At 37.9% G+C, this 6983-nt stretch overlaps 1 long non-coding RNA gene across 1 annotated transcript in view; it reads right to left on the bottom strand.

Annotated features, from left to right (window-relative positions):
- Nucleotides 1-769: 769 nt before the first annotated feature.
- LOC107602671 (uncharacterized) overlaps nt 770-6983 on the bottom strand; it is a 15739-nt gene continuing 9525 nt past the window's right edge. Inside the window, exon 3 of the long non-coding RNA XR_001611061.1 lies at nt 770-779. This is a non-coding gene — a long non-coding RNA (uncharacterized lncRNA). The remainder of the gene's footprint in view (nt 780-6983) is intronic.

Raw genomic sequence — 6983 nt, 5'->3', positions numbered from 1 at the left:
TCTTGGTATGTATCATTTAAGTATCATCACATAAATGGAAAATAAAATTTAAAAAATGTTAAAAAAAAAAGAAGAAGAAAGAAAAACAAAAACAAAGGAAGATATAAAAATAAATACATAGAATATTAAACACTGGTATCACACATAATGCACGGTTGCCCAAAAATGTAAGACCAAAATCAAAACCTAAACATCAAGCCTAGCCCTAAAATCCATCCATGATTGTTATAAGAAAAAAAACATATTCAAATTGTAAGATATATGATATCGCAATCTTACAAAATTAAAAATTATATTTGTATTAACTACAAATTATGAGATTTTATTAGTTGTCATGGAATGCAGCCACGTATCTAGATTTTGCGCTGGTAACTGATTTGCATTATTCCTTAAATGGAATGAAGTAATCATTCATTAAAACACCGCAGACCGCAAGTAAATGGCAATCAAGTTGTTAGTGATTTCCTCCCTTGATTTCTGATTGTCCAGCCTGGTCTCGTGAGGTCATAATAATTAGCACGAGATGGCAAAATCGGAAGTAAGCTTACAATTCGGGTCTCGAAAAATACTAAGACCCAAACATAAATATCAAGCTCAACCCGTAAAGGCATGATTGTTATAGAATTTTTTTTTACAAAAGTCATATGAATTATACGATTATGCGAACTTGCAGAAATTATGTGATATTACGATTTGTGATGGAATTGTGTTGAATGTGTCAAGCGATCACAAATCTCGAACTTTGCACTGTTAACTGATTTGCATAATTGTTTCTATATCTGTGTTGTTTTAGCGCACGATTCTCTAAAGCACAGACAGAAAGGCTATAAAGTCGTTGTTAGCAAATTCCGTCACTTGATTTCTGATTGTCCAATGTCATGAGACGGCAAAATTGGAAGAAACTGTACGACTTAGGTTGCAAAAAATAACCCAAACTTAAATGTAATGCCCAACCCAATACAATCTATTATACGATTCTGCAAAGTTGTAGAAATTGTAGAATTGCATGGAATGTGTCCTGCATCTCAAATTTGCACTGTTAACTGATTAGCATAATTCCTTAAAGGGGTCATATTATGCTGCTAAAAAGAACATTTTGTGTATTTGGTGTAATGAAATGTGTTTATGCGGTTTAAGGTTCAAAAACACATTATTTTCCACATACTGTACATTATTGTTTCTCCTCTATGCCCCGCCTTTCTGAAACGCGTCGATTTTTACAAAGCTCATCGGTCTGAAAAGCGAGGTGTGCTCTGATTGGCCAGCTATCCAGTGGGTTGTGATTGGCTGAATACCTCAAGCGTGTGACGGAAATGTTACGTCCCTTACCATATTGTGATGCCTGCGGCAACCACATGTGACGACCCCGCGGGCTGGACTCCGCTTCGTCCACGGTGAAAACCGATCCGGTGATCCACAGCGGGAAGTTGAAGTATTTCCTCAGCGACCAGCACGGATCAGCTCCAGGCATGACGAAGCAGATATCGTCCTCTTTTGGAAGGCCAACCAAAGTAGTTTCGCTTTCACAACGAAACACACAGTGTCTTCAGGACATGGCGGCGGCAGCAACAATACTACAGCGAGAATAAAAGTTACGCCTTCTTTCTTTGCGTGAACATTTGGGCGGCATTATGCAAATCTTCCCACATCGTGATGTAGATATGTGGGGGGCGTCTTAGAACGAGCTGTTTTATGTAGGCGTGGTTGACTTAACTTTTATAAAGAATATCTCTTTGGATTTGAGACTTTAGTCTTTGCAACTTTACAGATCTTCTTTATGCACCAAGAGCTTGTAACACTCCGAAGAGAAAGGAAAAATTGAAATCGCATCATATGACCCCTTTAAGTGGATTGCGCACAACGCAGACCAAGTAAATGGCGTGCAAGTGAATTCCCGCCTTTGACTTCCAATTGCTGCGGTTTTATCTTGGCAAATTTATATATTGTTAACATCGCTAGAGGACAGTCGAGATTATGGGCATCTCACAAGACAAATTTGAGAAGCCACAGACTCTCCATTGCACACCATATATAACCTAATTTGAGTCTAAAAGAAACATTTGAAATGTTCTAGAGATTTTTTTTCAGATTTTCTTTGGCGTCACTCTCAGACTTTGTGCACTAAATTGAAATCATGTCGTTTGTGTCCCCGCAGACTAATTTTATAAACTGCATTCTGCAATTAAACACTCGTAGCGCTGCATTTCTGCCGTTTGTTTTTTCTCAAATGTGCTTTGAGACTGCATCACTGTGCTTAACACACATATGCACCAACTCTCTGGTACACAGCTGCATTTCAGTGGCTTTAAGTGTATTGCTCATTTGACAAACACAAATTGATTTCCCACAGGGTGGATTGTGAGGAAAAAGTAGGGTCCAGGAAACACGCTGGATGGTGCAAGCAAATTCCCCTATTCCGCTCCCTCCCACTTCCCATCGCTCTCTTTAATAAGATGTCTGCCTCTTTGTTTGTCTGCTGTAAAAAAAAAACAGAGAGAGAAACTGCTATTGATTAACAGCGCTGCATGAAAAAACGCGCAGTGGGGTCTCTTCTGAAAGCACTCAGCCTGTCTCTAAGCTTGACCTTTGAGGCTTCTCAACTTTTTGAATTCATTGGCATTGTTTAAAAGCGGCACAAACACGGATCTGTTGCACCTACGCACGCTGATAGCCGCGAGCCAAATCTAAAAGTTTCAAATGAGACGGCATCTGGAGACCAAGCATTTCGCCTGTTGGTTCTATCATTCAGTGCAGTCATCTGCTGCGATGAGGTAGCGTTCATGACGAATAAAGTTTATCATGCATTGCAACATATGCCAGCTCTCAAAACCCTCATTTTCTCACTCGTTTTGTCTAGCCTGCATCCTGTTTAAGCTTGGATTATGGTCCTGGGAGCCCCGGGGCTCCAGCTTCTTTGAAGGCCCCCAGTTACTGTTATAATTCCACAGACTTCCATTTCTAAGTGCATTACTCTAGATGAGATTTGTGTTTGTTGTCACACACAATGGTAATCAAATGCTGTCGATAGAGATTACTCAGAACATTCCTTTAATTATGTAAGCCCATTTCAAACCCATAATAAAGAATTCAAACTTAATAAATAAATATATAAAGAAAATATTAATATCACACGAATACCTGTTAGATCATTAACAATACTACTTATACTATTACTTTTATTGTCTTAAGTTTAATCATTTTAAATGCAATTATGATTATTTTAATAATTATAATAATAATGTTTTATTATTATATATGAAAATTGATATTTAATAATTATTATTGATATATATTTTTTAACAAACCAAGGAAATTAGCATAGAAAATGTGGACTTTTATTATCATCTTCACGTTAATTATTTTTATTGTAATTGTAATCATTATTCTTAATAATGATGACTATTATTTTGATTATTATACATTATAATTTATATTTAAAAAAATTGATATAAAAAAGCAATTTCAATAATTTCAGTTTATTAAGGCATAACTTTTTTCATAACCATCCCTGATGGTGAGGATGATCATGTATTATTATTATTATCATCATCATCACTGTTGTTGTATAAAATTGTACAATGTATTATTATTATTATTGTTGTGGTAAATAAGGTATTTTATTTAATATTAATAATCGTCGTCATCATCATTATTATTATTTAATGTTGATATAATATTAATTATTAGATGCAATTATTATGATTTATGATTTTTTTTTTTGTAAACATAATTATAATAATTATTGTAATTTAATTAATTTATTTTTTTATAAACACCATGGAAATTATCCTAAAACGTGTAGACTTTTATCAGACATTTTGTTACAAAAGTAATAGACATAAACACTGTGTTGTCCAGATTTATTTACTAGGATGGCCTGTTCATTAAAGAGTGGCATAAAGCATAACCTTCCCTGATGATGATGATGATAATAATCATAATAATGTATTATTATTTATATTTATTGATTTATGAACTGATTCGCAGTCCTGTCCTTGACAAACTATTGGAAAAACCTGGCTGGCAGCAGTTGTGCTCACAGCCCTCACCTGCGCTGATGTAATTACCTAACAAGATTTTTATTTTTTTCTCACGAAGTTGACCAAAACACCCTCTTCCCTCTCATTCACACTTTTGAAGTGAAGCTCATCAATACAACCCCCTGCTGCACTCTCCCACTGAATGTCCATCTCTGCGGTCTCCCACTCCCACACACTTCAGGACGGCCAGCAGGACCCACACACCCCTCCCGCCAGCTCATATCATGTCATATACCTCCAGCGCAGCTCTGCCGCTGTGGGAGCTAATGCGCTGCCGTGTCTTTAAAGTTGCCATTTAATGCTTTTATGCCAGTTCATAAAAGAGTACGGAATCCGGCGCTACAGGTCCGTGTAATAAAAACCTTATTTTAAACTTCGTAATTATCACCCCGCTGTCTTGACGATTTAATGATGATTATATATGAGATGAAATGATCATGATCCATCATAATTATGAAGGTCTCGGTACATTCTCTCCAGCATATAAATGTATTGCTGCCACTGGGGAACTTCACCGCAGGCAGTGTGTTAGGCTATTTGTAAAATGCTATTCCTGAATTTGAACTCGGGGTGGAAAAATGAAATGCGTAAATCACATGCAGAGCAAACAGGCACATAATCGAGCGGATTTCTGAGGTGAACGGTTAACCGAGACATTAAAGTCAAACTGAACTGGGAGACGGGCAAATTAATTGAAATTGACGAGATAATCGCTGACCGATAACAGCAACTTTTGCCGTTTGTTCATTAGCCTACCTAAGCGAAAGTTGAGGGATTTGAGCAATTACATGTGTTTATCAGAAAAGTTCTAACGTGTGAAATAAGAAAGTTAAAGGAATATTATCAGATAAACGCATATAGACAAACAAAATGAGTTGTGGCTGGTCAATTTGCAAGTCAATCGCTGTTCTTGTCTAAGTGGGCGGGCCTTTTGTGTCAGTTGGCGATCTGTCAACATAAAACTAGGCTACTTCGTTTTGTTTTTATACTTTTGAAACTGTGTATTCTGATGTTTATCACAGTCAATATTTTCTTTCCATTTTTAAAAGCATTGCTGTAAACACAATTTTTGCTTCTGTGAAGACCGTTTCAACTCTTTCAGAGTCTGATCCTATAAGTGAAGCTTTGCTTTTCATACGCAAATTATTCAGTTGCCTTTCCAGAATGATAACAGACAAAAAAAGGCTCTGCACTCTTTATTTTTTGAGTGTTTTCTCTCTTTGTGTGTGCAAACACAATTCTTTTCAGACCTCAGTGGTTAAACGCGTTGCGAGCACAACCAGAAAACAGCCAATACATCGAAATGAGTCATACATCACGATTAGGTTTTTCAGATATGGCAATAACGCACAGTGACAGGTAGTTTGTAGATGTCATTCAAGACCTTTGTTTTAAACCATTTTAGCAATTGGACTGGACATTCACTCCATCTCTCTACAACTGGATATCTCAGGTCACTCCACACATCCCGAGGAGGGGGAAAAACCAGCACGGCGAGAGGCCTGACCTCACCTTGACCTGGAGAAACTCTGTTGATATCTTGCTGAATATTCAGCTCTCTTTTGTTGTGCATTTCTACAAATTCTCCAGCTAAACAAGCAGCCTGTTTGACACACAGTTTATTAGTCGCAGACTGTAACTATCCCTTGTCTTGTGGTACTAAAGATCCATCCATTATATCTATGCTCTCTTTTGTTGTGCATTTCTACAAATTCTCCAGCTAAACAAGCAGCCTGTTTGACACAGTTTATTAGTCGCAGACTGTAACTATCCCTTGTCTTGTGGTACTAAAGATCCATCCATTATATCTATGGTGACAGATATGGGCGACATTTGACTCTTGAGTCGGGGGGGCAAGGAAAAAAAAAAAATGAAATAAATAAATAAAAGCAAATGTTTTTTTTCTGATACCATTTTGTAACGCATCAAAGCAGTCAATCCAACACAGTCAAGAATAACTTAAAGAGGTTGCCACTGTTTAGTAAACTGTGGACTAGCTTTGGCTCTTCCTGCTGACTTGAATGGTGATGCTTCCTATTTGTCAGTTGATGGCCTTTCATTTTTAACCAGAAATGTGCACGTTGCTTTTCTGAGGTTCACTGAAGTTTTCCGTGTCTTTTTCCCGTGTCACTTGAAAGGTTTCCATTTTGAATCGTTACCAAAGGCGAGACACGTGAGGAAAAAATTAACGATCAGTTGTGGGACTATATTCTGTCATAAATCGCATACCATTCATTGCTGAACTTTCTACCGTCCGTTACTGGAAATGAAATGAAATTACTGGTTGATATGTCACGACACACACTTTTGGTCTGTGAATTAGCCTAGATCTCGCTCGGGACGCGCGGTCTGTGGAGGTTTGGCCAGGACCGGTTCCAGAATTAAATCAACACATTTTATGTTCCGTCCATTTCCAATCACTGCTATTTCGAGAGGGAATCCCACATAAATATTCCCGAAACTTTGCAGGGTGTAGCCTATGTGAACGAAATGAAAACGAAAGTTTCATTCTAATTCTGAATTGATTATACCCTAGAAAGTGTTCCCTTTATCACTAAAAGCGTCACTCATCTTCCTTCATCGCGATCTTACAAAGTTCCGTTATAATCCATGAAGCTCTCTAAACTGCACAATGAATCTCTTATTTACATCGCGTCTGCACTTAGTCATGAGATGATTCACGAGCCTGCAAAACTGCACTTAAACACTGCGGCGCTTTCAGCAGTGAGTGAATTCTGACAAAATGTTTCTGATTGGCCATTGAGTTCAAGAAATCAACAGATATGTCTGTGATTGGTTACACTGCTCAACGCTGGAAAAACACGTTGAGGGTAGCCTATTTAGCGCTCCAATTGCAGCGGGCCGACATCAAGGATTCCATGACTAACAAGGATTCCCCCCCCCCCCCCCCCCCCCCCCCCCCCCCCCCACCCCGGCGCCAAC

This window comes from Sinocyclocheilus grahami, unplaced genomic scaffold, assembly GCF_001515645.1.
Source record: "Sinocyclocheilus grahami isolate Dianchi unplaced genomic scaffold, SAMN03320097.WGS_v1.1 scaffold332.1, whole genome shotgun sequence".
Classification (NCBI taxonomy): Eukaryota; Metazoa; Chordata; class Actinopteri; order Cypriniformes; family Cyprinidae; genus Sinocyclocheilus; species Sinocyclocheilus grahami.
This window is presented reverse-complemented; position numbering and strand designations above follow the sequence as displayed.